The sequence below is a fragment of the Triticum dicoccoides genome, chromosome 2A (assembly GCF_002162155.2).
Source record: "Triticum dicoccoides isolate Atlit2015 ecotype Zavitan chromosome 2A, WEW_v2.0, whole genome shotgun sequence".
Lineage (NCBI taxonomy): Eukaryota > Viridiplantae > Streptophyta > Magnoliopsida > Poales > Poaceae > Triticum > Triticum dicoccoides.
Window position 1 is genome coordinate 283,930,080 of NC_041382.1, and position 15,797 is coordinate 283,945,876.

A 15,797-nucleotide genomic window follows, 5' to 3' on the forward strand; every position below is an offset into this window, starting at 1 on the left:
CTAAGTTTCAAAAATCCTACCGAGTGATGAGCAAACCTCACACTCTGGGGCTTAGCTACATCCCAGTGCTCGCCTAAGTTTCAAAAATCCTACCGACTGATGAGAAAACCTCACACTCGGGGGCTTAGTTGCAGCACAGTGCTCGCCTAAGTTTCAAAAATCCTACCGAGTGATGAGCAAACCTCACACTCGGGGGCTTACCTGCAGTCCAGTACTCGCCTAAGTTTCAGAAATCCTACCGAGTGATGAGCAAACCTCACACTCGGGGGCTTAGCTGCAGTCCAGTACTCGCCTAAGTTTCAGAAAAAACTATCGAGTGATGAGCAAACCTCACACTCGAGGGCTTAGCTGCAGTCTAGTACTCGCCTAAGTTGAAAAACCATCCCTATCCGCAGGGATGATGAGGTGCAGGTCGACTGCAATCCTCTCCACGGAGCTGCGCCACAAGTACAATGTGCGCTCCATCCCTATCCGCAAGGATGACGAGGTGCAGGTCGACTGCAATCCTCTCCACGGAGCTGCACCACAAGTACAATGTGCGCTCCATCCCTATCCGCAAGGACGACGAGGTGCAGGCTGACTACAATCCTCTCCATGGAGCTGCGCCACAAGTACAATGTGCACTCCATCCCTATCCGCAAGGACGACGACGTGCAGGTCGACTGCAATCCTCTCCACGGAGCTGCGCCACAAGTAAAATGTGCGCTCCATCCCTATCCACAAGGACGACAAGGTGCATGTCGACTGCAATCCTCTCCATGGAGCTACGCCACAAGTACAATGTCCGCTCCATCCCTATCCGTAAGGACGACGAGGCGCAGGTCGACTGCAAACCTCTCCTCAGAGTTGCGCCACAAGTACAATGTCTGCTCCATCCCTATCCGCAAGGACGACGAGGCGCAGGTTGACTGGGATATATCCCTCAGAATATTCCGAGTGAAGAATAAGTTCCACTCGAAGGCAAACGCAAGCACATGCAGAAGATAAACCAAGATCAGATAAAATCTCAAGAGTTTCAGCACGAAGAACAAAAGTACTCGAGCGTCGGGCCCGAAGGAGTTTAACGGTTACAAAAACCACTCGGCATTCTGAGGCAAATTTAAAGCAAGTTTAAGTATCAAGTTTGTTCACTCGGCAGGAGGAGGACTTGCAGGCTCTACGAACTCATCCAAATCAATCCCGTCAGCGATCCGAGTGGCAGCAGCAATGAAAGTCTCCATGAAGGACTGGAAGTCATGCCTTTTTGTGTTTGTGACCTTGATCGCCGCCAGCTTCTCTTCTCGAGCTTCTCTGCAGTGGACCCTGACCAGTGACAGAGCCACGTCAGCACCGCATCGGGTAGAGGACTTCTTCCATTCTTGCACTCGACCAGGGACCTCATTGAGTCAAGCCATCAGAGACTCGAGATCATTCTGAAGTGTTGCCCTTGGCCAGAGCGATGATTTGATGCGTGAAACTGCAACCTTCAGACGGGCAAGATAACTTGTAACACTGGCGACGCAGGATTCCAGTCGAAGCACATTCATGGTAGCCTCGTCGCCGACTGGAGAAAGGATAGGGTCCAAGCCTGTCTCGATCCGTCCAGTCTCCTCTTCAAAGTTTTGGCAGAATTCTGCAGAGTCAAGGAGTTAATGAGTCGACTGGTCAGGTCTAACTTGCAAACAGTAAAACAGTCGGGTAAAAAAGGGATACCTTCGAGCATAAGAAAGAGTTTCTTGGCGAGAGCTTTCAGATAAGCCTCCAAATCGTTCCTCCTGCGAGTCATGCTTTCCAGCTGGTCGTTCAGAGCCACTTTATCTTTTTTCAAACGAGTCGCCTCTTGATTGGATTCAGTGAAAGACGACTTCAGCTTGTTGATTTCTTCCTCCAGCGCTCCGACCGAAGCTAGTTTCTGGTCAGCAAAGGCAGTCTTCTCCTGAGCCTCCTTCTGCGCAGCTGCAAGGTCCAAGTCCTTTTTCTCCAGGGCCAGCCTCATTTTCTCTGCAAAATACAAATTTAGATCAAACAGAAGAATGAAGAGATAACTTGAAGGATGGTCAAGATAAGCAGTCGACAGGCCGTTACCTTATGTACCAACGACTTCATCTTGAGCCTTCTTCAAGTTCTGCTGAGCCAACTCCAGGTCAAGGTTGAGTTGCCTTTGCTTTTCCTCAAATTCGACAAACTTGGAGATAAGCGAACAAGATTTCTACAATGAGTAAAAGACATATCAGTTGACAAGACCAAAGATTATCTACTTCCGAGTGAATAAAACCTCAAGACTACTCAAACCCCAACCGACTGCTAGCAGTCGACTGCGGTCTCGGGGACTACACCCAGTGGGTGCACTTAGTGTGCCCCCACTGGTTCAGATTCCACTTGACCGGTCTGCCCAGGCCGAGTAAAAAAAGAGGAAGTGCTCAGACCCCAACCGACTGCCAGCAGTCGACTGCGGTCTCGGGACTACACCCAGTGGGTGCACTTGGCGTGCCCCCACTGGTTCGGATTCCACTCGGCTGCACCCAGTGGGTGTACGATCTCGAAGTGCAAGACAATGAAAAATTGTGTGAAGGAAAATATTAAGGTAGCATATCCTAGAAGAACAAGTTCAGTCGGAAGTTAACTTACCTAGACATTAGCTCGAAGAGCCGCGCTGGCGTCATAAGCAGCCTGACTGCTTTTGTGCACATGATGAGTGGCCTCCGCAGCAGCGTCCGACTAGCTTTCTGGAACACGATGAGTGGCAAAGAAGGGGATGGACGGTCCAGATGCAGCGGCTTGGAGATCCGAGGCATGAAGTTGGATGGTTGAAACAAGCTCTGGAGCAGTCGACGATGCAGGACGCGCACTCGACACTAGGTCAGTAGAGGTTACAGAAACCTTACTCGCATCTTCGAGCCGTTGAACTACCCGCTCCGCCACCAGCTCCGATTGGGATGTCTTGCTAGCTATGGCCTTCTTCTTCCTAGGCCTTGGCGGCACGTCCTCGTCATCATCCGGAAGTTCAATGACATTGGGAGGGGCTGCAAAGAAATCAGCTGACCCTAGATGAGTCACCAGAATTTAATCGACCATACAATCAAGAACAAGATCACGAGGATTGTACCCGGATTGGAGGTGACCGCATCTTCCATGTCCTCATCTTCATACTGGCAGGTGGAAGTCCCAGAGGTAGCAGCACTACAAATTTCAGAATTCAGTCGGTTATGTCTGACAAAATGAATCGACTCAAATCCATATTCATACTAAAAACAAGAAATCAAGCCCAACTAATACCCGAAAGCAATGGGGATGGCCACTTTGATCTTCGGCAAGGCTTTTGGCGGTTTGTACGGCGTAGCTTTTGGTTTCTTCGACGCCTTTTTAGTCGGCGTTGGAGAAGACGTCCGAGGGCGCTTCGATGACTGCCTAGTTTGCGCGGTCGCTTTGCCGCGGGTGCTTGCTGGATCGTGAGAAAGCTTGGATCGTCTTTCCCTATGAGGAGGAGAGTCGGCCTCTTATTCATCACTCGGGTCGTCGCTATTCTCGTCCTCCTCATCGTCAGAGTGCCACTCGCCGCTTTCACCTCCACTCGCCTCTCCCTCTGGGTCCTGCTCCTGCTCCCCGTTGGGCATTGAGTACATCTCAGTCAGGGCCTGGAAGACAACAACCAAGATAGGAGTCAGTCGGATGACAGCTAACAGCTACTTGATAAATCAAGTAGACACTCGACCTTGTGGAGTCATACCTTATCGGTTTCGTACGAGTTGTTGAGTGGAGGAATCCTCCGGGATCCCCTAGGGTTGTCTTTGTTGCCAATAATACCCTTCAGCCACCCTTCCAAGGTAGCATTGTCAACTTCCTCTGGATGGATCCGAGTGGTGTCGTCGATGCCCGAATACATCCACATCGAATGGTCACGAGCTTGAAGTGGTTGGATGCGTCGCCTGAGGAAGACCTCCAACAGATCCATACCAGTTACCCCATCATGGACAAGCTGAACTACTCGCTCAACCAGCACTTTCACTTGCGCCTTCTCCTCTGGGATCACTTTCAACGCAGAGGGCTTCTCCACTCGGTCCATGGAAAAGGGGGGAAGTCCAGTCGACTGACCCGGAGTCAGCTGGTCCTTGCAATAGAACCAAGTCGACTGCCACCCTCAGACCGACTTAGGAAGGATCATGGCTGGGAAAGTACTTTTACTCCTCATCTGAATCCCAAGACCCCCGCACATCTAAATCACTTGCATCCTCTCGTCACTCGGGTTGGCCTTCTTGACCGACTAAGAACGGCACGTGAATATGTGTTTGAAAAGGCCCCAGTGTGTCCGACAGCCCAGGAAGCTCTCACACATGGACACAAAAGCAGCAAGATACACGATGGTGTTCGGGGTAAAGTGGTGGAGTTGCGCCCCAAAGAAGTTCAAGAAACCTCGAAAGAAAGGGTGGGGAGGCAAAGAAAACCCGCGGTCGACGTGAGTAGCAAGGAGAATGCGCTCACCCTCCTGTGGCTGCGGCTCGGTCTCGTTCCCCAGGAGTCACGCCGATTCGTGTTTGATCAGTCCCCCCTCGACCAGGTCGTCGATGTCGTCCTGAAGGATCATCGAGCAAATCCAGTTGCCCTGGATCCAGCTCAGCGGCAGGCTGGACCTTGAGGAAGATCCGCCCCGACCGGACTTCTTCCCCTTCGCCTTCGCCTTCTTCGCGCGCTCCAATGCCACTGTCTTCTCCTTCCCCATCGCGGCGAGCAGAGCTCGAACGGGGCGGCAGCGCTGGAGCAGGAGCAGATGCAGTGGAGAAAACTGAGAGGCAAAGAGAAGAACGAAGACGCACTGTTCAAAGAAAACCCCGGCCCGACGCCTTATATGGAGACGCTTCCGAGTGGCTGACCTGTGGGACTGGACAACCCAATCAAATCCCGCAACAGTCGCGCACGAGGTACGTGGCGAAAAAGGTGGCGCGGTGATTGAGGCGGCCTCGCCTAATCCCTTCCGATTACTGCGGTCTCCCCCATCCCGCGCACATCCCCAAAACCAAATCCCACGATATCCGTGCGCAGCAGGGCAATCTGTTAGATGGAATATCTTCTCCATATCAGTACTCAAGACATCACAGTAAAGTTCACTCGGCAGATTCAAGAATGGATCAAGGCGACTGAAAAGGAGTTGAGATCATCATGGTTGTTCGCTTGGTCGCAATAAGTCACTCCTGGAGCACAAAAATTGAATTGGAGGAATTCTCAACTCCTTCTCCACTCAAGCCTCTAACCATTCGGGGGCTAATGATGAAGCTATGCACCTAGGGTAGGGTCATAGGCCTGACCTCGACGCCCTCCCCAAGGACATCACCCTAAAGCCAGAAGCATTCATAGGGTACCATCATCCACTCGACCAGAGACATTCCACTCGGAAGAATCAATGTCACTCGACTGTCATAGAAATCACTCGACAAACAGAAGATCTAAAGTCACTCTACACAGCAACGGTCGGGCGTTTACTCATGGACTTAACTATCATTTATAGCACTTTAATACAGACATTACCTGTAATGCTCCTTCTTTATGTACATTGAACCCTGCGTAATGGAGGGGAGCTGGGGTCCTAGCGCACTCTATATAAGCCACCCCCTCCTCTGGGACAGGGGTTCACATCTTTTGTAAACTCACACACGCATATAATCCAGTCGACCGCCTCAGGGCACCGAGACGTAGGGCTGTTACTTCCTCTGTGAAGGGCCTGAACTCGTAAACTCGTGTGTACAACTACTCCATAGCTAGGATCTTGCCTCCTCATACCTACCCCCCATTCTACTGTTAGTTTTAGATCCACGACATCGTCTATCTTGTTGCAAGGAATGAAATGTGCCATTTTGGAGAAATGGTCCACAACGACAAATGCCGAATCCTTACCATTTCGAGTCCTAGGCAAACCAAGTACAAAGTCCATGCTAATGTCTTCCCATGGTTGATATGGAATGGGTAGAGGCATATAAAGGCCATGGGATTGAGCTTTGGACTTAGCTTTGCGACATGTAGAGCATCGGTTGATAAAGCGGTTGACGTCGCAAAACATCTTGGGCCAAAAGTAGTTCTTCGAGAGCGTGGCGAACGTCTTGTCTCGTCCAAAATGTCCCATTAAGCCTCCTCCATGAGATTCCTGCAAAAGCAACAAACGAAGAGAAGACTCGGGGATGGAAAGCTTGTTAGCTCTCATAAGATATCCATCTTTGATGTAATAGTGTTTCCAAGAGGTATGCGTCAAACACTTGGCATAAGGAGTAGCAAAGGTAGGATCGTGCTCATACAAGTCTTTTATATGCTCAAAGCCAATGACATCCAAATCAAGTTGAGTAACAAGCATCCATATGCAGGAAAGGGCATCCGCCACGATGTTTTCTTTACCTTTAATGTACTTGATGACATAAGGAAAAGACCCAATAAATTCACTCCATTTAGCATGACGCTTGTTCAACTTGGTTTGACCCTTAAGATATTTGAGCGTTTCATGATCGGTATGAATGATAAACTCATGAGGGCGAAGATAGTGTTCCCATTCATGCAAAACGTGGACTAAAGCATATAGCTCTTTGTCATAGATGGGGTAATTGAGTTGCGCGCCAAAGAGTTTCTCACTAAAGTAAGCTATGGGGCGCTTCTCTTGCGTTAACACACCTCCTATGCCATTACCACTAGCATCGCAATGAATCTCAAAGGGTTTGTCAAAGTTGGGTAATGCAAGCACGGGAGCATGAGTAAGCAAATTCTTAAGTTCATTGAAAGCGGTATCTTGGAATGGTTCCCAAACAAAAGGCGCGTTCTTCTTGCTCAAAGCATGCAAAGGCGAAGCAATGGTGCTAAAATCTTTCACAAAGTGACGATAGAAACCCGCAAGGCCAAGAAAGCTACGCACTTGATGCAAATTAGTTGGTTGTGGCCAAGTCTTAATAGCATTGATATTGGACTCATCAACATGAACACCCTTAGAAGAAACAACAAAACCCAAGAAAATGAGCTTGTCAACGCCAAAAGGCATTTCTCCATATTAGCATAGAGGTGCTCTTTTCGAAGAGTTTGCAAAACGGTTCGAACATGGGTGACATGATCTCTAAGAGATTTGCTATAAACAAGGATATCATCAAAGTAGACCACAACAAATATACCAATGTAAGGGCGAAAGACATGATTCATAAGACGCATAAAAGTACCCGGTGCTTCCGAAAGACCCATAGGCATGACTAACCACTCATATAACCCAAACTTGGTTTTGAAAGCGGTTTTCCATTCATCACCCTCATGCATGCGGATTTGATAGTAACCACTCTTAAGATCAATTTTGGAAAATATAGTGGCACCGCTAAGCTCATCAAGCATGTCATCAAGGCGTGGAATGGGATACCTATAGCGAACGGTGATAGCATTGATAGGTTGTAACATCCCAAATTTTCAATTTGGAATGTTATACATTAGATCATCATTGCATATCATATTTTACTTTTGCATTTTGGTTGATCCTAGAAAATTCTACGCAACTCAAGGACCCATGGAGAGAGTTGGGGATTTCGTTATTTTCATATTTGAGTTTTCTCAAATTTTGAGAATAGGATCATTTGGTTTTATTTATTTTATCATCAATTATTTCTATTACAAAAATATGAGAGAGGGAATAAAATGACTTTCCCAAAATAGAGAAATATTGAGGATTTAATAATAAAATCAAACAAGATTTTATTTCAGAGTTTTTCGGTGTTTTATTTGAATTTAGGAAAAATGTGCATTTTTCAAAATTACATTTAGGCCCCAAATAAATGTTCACTTTGTCGGGCTTGATTTTAGAATCCCGGGAAAATTTATTTCGGGATTTTTGTAGTCCGTTTAGTATTTATTTTTATTTTTTTCTGAGTGGAAATAAATTTAAAAAAAACGAACCGACCTAACGGGCCGTGTCCGACTAGGACTCTGGCCCGACTAGGCTTTATAAGCCGAGGCCCAGCCCCGGGGAACCCTAACCGCCCCAGCCCCCAACCCTAGCCGCCGCCCGGTCCCGCCGCCGCCGCCGCTCGCCCACGCCGCCGCCGCCGCCGCTGCCCGCCGCCGCGCCGCCCCATGCCGCCGTCGCTGGACGCCGCCGAGGTTCGCTGCCGTGCCTCGTTTTTCGTGCCTTCGGTTTTAAAAAAAGAAAAAGAAAAACCGATCGGTTTTTGCCAGTTTAATAGATTAGTTTTTTTTAAATAGATCGGTTTTTCCGGTTTATTTATTTTAGCGAGCGTTCGTCATTTTTCTTTTTCTCGGATTAAATCCGCGATTTTTCTGATCGCGATTCCTGATCTGATTTTCGTTTTAGTTTAACTTTTCGCTCGTTTATCTGAATCAGGCGATTCAAGCGCCTAGAGTTTCGTCTCGAAACCCTCTATTCGTTTAACCAACTTAAACAAGATTTTGCTACTATAAAATTTGCCCTAGATCCAGATTACTAGAACGAAGTTGTTTTCTTCCGCCGTTTGACTTTCGTTGCTTCGTTCGATTTGATTCTTTTTGTCAACCGGAGTTCTTAAGTTGAATCTTCTGGTTAGATCTCTTATTTGAGTTTACCTGTGCATTAGTTGAGTACTTATTGTATGCTTGTTTGTTTGTCTGTGATAGAGTATCCGGAGTGCGCCGCCTATTACTTCGAATCGCTAGGTTTCCTGGATCATCAGCAAGGCAAGTAACACTTTGATCATACCTTTTCTACTACCCAGTTTTATTGCATTAGATCAATCCTCACACATTGCATGATTAGGATCTAATTAAATTATGGGATGGGAAGTAGATGAGGTAGTACCTTTTACCTGTTTATTATCAAACCTTTGGGAGTACTTCTACGTTTGCTTATTATGCCATGCTATGCTAGTAGACGTGGATTGGGTGAGTGATATCCATGACAGATGTGAGATTAATAATTAATGGTTTATCTAAGGTGGCAACTTAAACACACATCTGGGTGGATTGAGGCACCTGGGTATTCCAGGACTTGACTGTTTTCTTTTGGACCGCCACCCAGGCGCAAAGGGATCATGAGACTATCCATACTAGAAACTTCTGTGTGCAGCCACAAGCTATTATGGGCTCTAGCATAGTTGACTAAGTTGTGCGAACTCTTACAATGGTAGACTAGCAGATGTAGGGGGTGTAGGTGGTACGGTCTACCCGATCGTAATGTGCTAGCGCTTCTGAAAGACTATGTCTCGGTCATCCGTCTTCTCAAACACCATGTAGTGCGAGAAAACAAACGGAGGCGATCGAGTCTTGTGGGGAAAAGTGTGCAAACCTCTGCGGAGTGTAACAAACTAATCATGGTTAGCCGTGTCCCCGGTTATGGACATCTTGAGTATCTAGTATTTGGATTATCATGTGAATCTCAACATGTTACTTTAAATTAATTTTGTTGGGTTATGTTTAATGATGATGCTTAATTGGGATTGAGAATGCTGTGAACCATTCTCAATGTTTAACAACCACCTTGATAGTAATTAAAATTTTATTCCTTTGAAGTAGGGAAAATTGGCTTTACGCAAAACTGTAACCATAGAGCTTTCCACCAGCCAAATATGCATATAGTATAGTTGTTTCATTCCATTACTCTCTATGTGTTACCTTGCCAGCATATTCCATGTGCTGACCCGTTTTCGAGCTGCAACGTTAATGTTGCAGACTTTTCAGACGACGATTAAGGAGTTTTTAGGTCGTGGTTCTATACTCAGTGATGCCGTTGGAGTTGATGGACTCACTTATCTTCCAAGCCTTCCGCTGTTATCGTTATTAGATGGCCTTAAGCCATATTTATTGTAATAAGTTCTCTTTTGAGACATTCGATGTAATAAGTGTGTGATTGCTACTCTGCTATAAATCCTCCGAGTACTGTGTGGTGTCAGCATTACTGATCCAGGGATGACACCGGAGCACAAAGATCAGACTGTTTGAGGTCTGGTCGCTACAGAGATGGTATCAGAGCACACGCTGACTGTAGGACACGACCACTAAGCTAAAGACCTAGATCACTACTCACTCTCTTCTCTTCTGACCTCTCATCTTTTCTATTCTTTAGGATGGTCGATGCAAGGAACAAGTTTACGCAACCGGATGAAGATGCACCCTTTGGACGCCACTTGAAGGAAGTCACTAGATACCTGAACATAGGAGTACCAAGCTTCACGGGAACCTACAACACCACTTTACCTGAAGAAGAGCGCTGGATGATTCAAGTTCAAGTTCCAGGAAGGACGTTCATGCCAGTCACTGAGCCCATAGAATTTTCTTTTGATGCACCAACTTGGAGTCTAGGAAAGAGCATGGCAGCTCACATCACCATGGGACGCATTGGAGAAGTCTGCTGCAAGGATCTCAGGGATACTATCTACCAGATTTGTGGGCACTGAGATGAACACTGGGAGATGATCAGCACTAGGAATGATAGATCAATTGCAGCTTTTATCCAAGAGTTAAACCAGCACATTCGACGACAGGAGAACCAGATGTGCGTCGACATGATAGATTTGAAGAAGGCTAAGACCAGAATCAAGGAACTGGAGGAAGAACTCAAGGCTACACGTGAGGATTATGAAGAGGAAATTGAAGTATTGGTGGATAAGAATGCCGACCTAACAAAGAAGATTGGAATATTTATGGGAGGCCCGACGCCAGTAGAGGAAGACGAAGAACCCAAGGAGATTAGCCCGGAAGACTACATCATCATCGACGGCACCGACTCGGAAGCAGATAGTAGCGATGATGACTATGTTGATGAAGCTGGAGCTGATATTATGGAGTCAACAACCGTAGAATATTTCTAATAGACCACCTCACCAGTAGTAGTAGTCCACCATGTAAATATAGTAGTCCGAGCACTTTTGCGATAGTTAGATCGATTGTATGCCTTTGGTTGATTGATTGAAGTGAATTGTTTGCTTTTGCCTCATGTGCATATGGGTAGTGTTTTCTCTTTAGACCCTCTCTATTCTTATATCTCATCTTTTCTAAACCCTCAGATGCCTCCAAGACGTGACCCCGGATTTGCCTTTCCACCGGAGCTCACCCAGTTGATCCAGCGGCAGAACACATTGATGCAGTTGCTAGTCCAGAATCAGAATCAGGGGAACAACAACAACAACCCACCACCACCACCACCTGTTGACCACTTAGCCCATTTTCTTAGGCTGAATCCGCCGATGTTTTCCAGTAGCACCGAGCCGATAGTAGCAGATGATTGGCTCCGCAAGACAGCTAGGGAGTTGACCACAGCAGGATGCACAGATGCGGAGAAGGTGAAGTTTGCCGCACATCAGTTAGAAGGACCCGCATCATCATAGTGGGAGAATTTCACAGCCACCTTCCTAGTCGACACTGTCACATGGGACCAGTTTCAGCAGGCTTTCCGTACTGCCCATGTTTCAGCAGGAGCTATGGCCATGAAGAAGCGTGAGGTTCGCAACTTGCACCAAGGAGGACGGACAGTTGGCCAGTATGTGGAGGAATTTAGTAAGTTAGCCTGTTATGCCCCAGATGACATCACTACGGATGCAGCTAAGCAGGAGAAGTTTCTGAAAGGACTGAATGATGAGTTGAGCATGCAGTTGATGGTAGCCACCTTCAACAACTACCAGGAGTTGGTAGATCGTGCTCTTATGATTGAAGGGAAGCAGCAGCAAATTGAGAATCGCAAGAGGAAGTATGGACAAGGAAAGTACAATTCAGGAGCTCAGCAGAAGCCACGTTTTACCCCTAGACCGGGAGGACATTTTCAGCATACCCATGGGGGAGGTAGCTCGCACAATCACAATGGCACTAAGAATGGTAATGGCAATGGAGGAAGCAACGGCCAGAACCGCACCAACCCATCAACCCCAGCCAAGAAGGACTTGAGCCAAGTCACTTGCTATAAGTGTTCGAAGCCAGGACATTATGCCAATGAATGTCCTGAAGGCCAAAATGGCAATGGAAGTTCTGGGAAGAAGTCGAACCCTTTCAATAGGGGACAGGTGAACCACGTTAGCGTGGAGGAGATTGAAGCTCAGCCCGATGCAGTAATAGGTAAGTTTTTGGTTAAGTCATTTACCGCACTCGTTCTTTTTGATACTGGTGCATCGCATTCATACATCTCAAGGGGATTTGTGGATAAGTATAACCTACCAACCCAAGCCCTTAGGTCACCCATGTTAGTAACCTCGCCAGGAGCAGAGTATGTGGCTAGTCTATGGTGTGATTGGTTACCATTAAGGATTGATAACTATGTTTTTTCCTCAGACCTAGTAGTATTGGAATCTCAAGGATTGGATGTGATATTAGGCATGGATTGGTTATCAAAGTATGAAGGGAATATTGACTGTGCTAGTAAGTCAATTTTTCTTACCACACCAGAAGGGAGAAGGATCAAGTATGTATCCCGGCATGTGCCAAAGAGGACCCAAGTAAATTGCCTAACAGGAGTTGTGCAGGAGGAAGTGCCAGTGGTAAGGGATTTCCCTGATGTATTTCCAGAAGAGTTGCCAGGCATGCCACCAGATAGATATATTGAGTTTTTGATTGAGCTATTGCCAGGCACTGGGCCAATATCAAAGAGACCATATAGGATGCTAGCAAAGGATTTGGTGGAAATTAAGAAGCAGATTAAGGAGTTACTGGATAAGGGATATATTCGCCCAAGTTCTTCGCCTTGGGGATCGCCGGTACTTCTAGTGGATAAGAAGGATGGATCGTTAAGGATGGTTGTTGATTATCGAGGATTGAACGAAGTAACGATCAAGAACAAGTACCCACTACCAATGATCAACGATCTGTTTGATTGATTGCAAGGAGCTAAAGTATTTTCCAAGATCGATTTGCGATTAGGATACCACCAGTTGAAGATTCGAGAACAGGATATTCCGAAGACAGCTTTTACCACCAGGTATGGGCTGTATGAGTATACCGTTATGTCATTTGGTCTGACTAATGCGCCTGCCTATTTTATGAACATGATGAACAAAGTGTTTATGGAGTTTTTGGATAAGTTCGTCGTAGTGTTCATTGATGATATCCTCGTATATTCGAAGAATGAAGAGGAGCATAAGGAGCATTTGCGTTTGGTACTTGGAAAGCTCAGAGAACACCAATTGTATGCCAAGTTCAGCAAATGTGAGTTTTGGTTGAAGGAAGTAGGATTCCTTGGACACGTTATATCCGGAGAAGGTATAGCAGTAGATCCCGCTAAAGTTGAAACCGTGACCAAGTGGGAAGCCCCAACAACAGTTGGAGAGATCCGGAGTTTTCTTGGACTCGCAGGATACTACCGGAGGTTTATTGAGAATTTCTCAAAGATTACGAAGCCTATGATGGAGTTGTTGAAGAAAGATACCAAGTTCATATGGACGGAGGAGTGTGAGGCTAGTTTTCAGGAGTTGAAGAAACGCTTGGTTACCTCACCAGTGTTGATTTTGCCAGACCAGACCAAAGATTATGAGGTGTATTGTGACGCTTCACGTCGAGGACTTGGAGCAGTGCTTATGCAGGAAGGGAGAGTTGTTTCATATGCCTCAAGACAACTGAAGCCCCATGAGTTGAATTATGTCACGCATGATTTGGAGTTAGCAGCCGTAGTGCATGCATTGAAGACATGGAGACATTTCCTCATTGGAAACCATTGTGAGGTGTACACGGATCATAAGAGTTTGAAGTACATTTTCACACAGAAGGAGTTGAATCTCAGACAAAGGAGATGGTTGGAGCTTATCAAAGATTATGATATGAAATTGCACTATCACCCCGGAAAGGCTAATGTAGTAGCTGACGCATTAAGCCGTAAGAGCCATGTCAATACGTTAATGATGGGAGGGATACCCAAGGAGTTAGCAGAAAATCTTCGTGAACTATGTGTGGAAATGGTTCCGAGAGGCTATGTAGCAGCACTAGAGATTCAGTCAACTTTGATGGATAGAATCAAAGAAGCTCAGAAAACTGACAAAGAGATTGCCGCTATAAAGGAGAAATTGAGCAAAGGAAAAGCTAAAGGATTTCGTGAGGATGAGCACGATACCCTATGGTTTGAAGACCGTGTTTACGTGCCCAATAACCCGGAGATCAGGAAGTTGATTTTGCAAGACGCACACGATTCACCATATTCAATTCACCTAGGAAATACCAAGATGTATTTGGATTTGAAGGATATTTTCTGGTGGATGGGAATGAAGAAGGATATTGCGGAGTATGTAGCAGTTTGTGATGTATGCCAAAGAGTAAAGGCAGAGCATCAGAAGCCAGCAGGATTGTTACAACCATTGTCGATACCCGAATGGAAGTGGGATAAGTTAGGCATGGATTTTATCATGGGATTGCCCAGGACTCGTTCAGGCTATGACTCAATTTGGGTTGTAGTTGATCGATTGACAAAAGTAGCTCATTTCATCCCAGTAAAGACCACTTACACCAGTGCTAAGTTGACAAAGATATACATGACCAGAATAGTATGTCTGCATGGAGTTCCGAGGAGTATCGTATCAGATAGAGGAACCCAGTTTACCTCAAAGTTCTGGAAGAAGTTGCACGAAACTTTGGGTACCAGGCTAGAATTCAGTACAGCTTTTCATCCACAGACAGATGGACAGACCGAGAGAGTAAATCAAATTTTGGAGGATATGCTGAGAGCTTATGCGCTAGATTATGGATCTAGTTGGGACGATAATTTGCCATATGCAGAGTTCTCTTACAACAACAGTTACCAAACCAGTTTGAAGATGGCCCCTTTCGAAGCTTTGTATGGAAGGAGGTGCAGGACACCGCTGTCGTGGGATGAAGTCGGAGACCGCCAGTTATTTGGACCTGACTTGATTAAAGAGTCTGAACAGAAGGTGAAATTGATTCACGATAGGCTCAAGATAGCCCAGTCCAGACATAAGAGTTATGCGGATTCTAAACGCAAGGAGACAGTTTACGAAGTCGGAGATAGAGCTTATCTTTGAGTATCTCCACTTCGGGGAACAAAGCGTTTTGGAGTTAAAGGGAAGTTAGCGCCACGATTTGTAGGACCATATCGAGTTTTGGAACGTATGGGAGAAGTGGCCTACAAGTTGGAATTGCCCGAAGGATTGTCAGGAGTGTGTTCCACGTTTCTCAGTTAAAGAAGTGTCACGCGGAGATGGCTGACGTACCGTTCAGAGATACAGTGCCTTTGGAAACTATTCAGTTGGATAACGATTTGACCTACGAGGAAAAACCAGTTAAGATCCTCGAGTTTGCCAGCCGAGTTACTCGCAGCAAGGTTATCAAGTTTTGCAAAGTTCAGTGGAGCCACCACACGAAGGATGAAGCCACCTGGGAGCGAGAGGAAGATTTTCTCAAAGACCACCCTCACCTATTTTCTAGCCAACCCGAATCTCGAGGGCGAGATTCATCTTAAGGGGGGTAGGTTTGTAACATCCCAAATTTTCAATTTGGAATGTTATACATTAGATCATCATTGCATATCATATTTTATTTTTGCATTTTGGTTGATCCTAGAAAATTCTACGCAACTCAAGGACCCATGGAGAGAGTTGGGGATTTCGTTATTTTCATATTTGAGAATAGGATCATTTCGTTTATTTATTTTATCATCAATTATTTCTATTACAAAAATATGAGAGAGGGAATAAAATGACTTTCCCAAAATAGAGAAATATTGAGGATTTAATAATAAAATCAAACAAGATTTTATTTCGGAGTTTTTCGGTGTTTTATTTGAATTTAGGAAAAATGTGTGTTTTCCAAAATTGCATTTAGGCCCCAAATAAATGTTCACTTTGTCGGGCTTGATTTTAGAAGCCCGGTAAAATTTATTTCGGGATTTTTGGAGT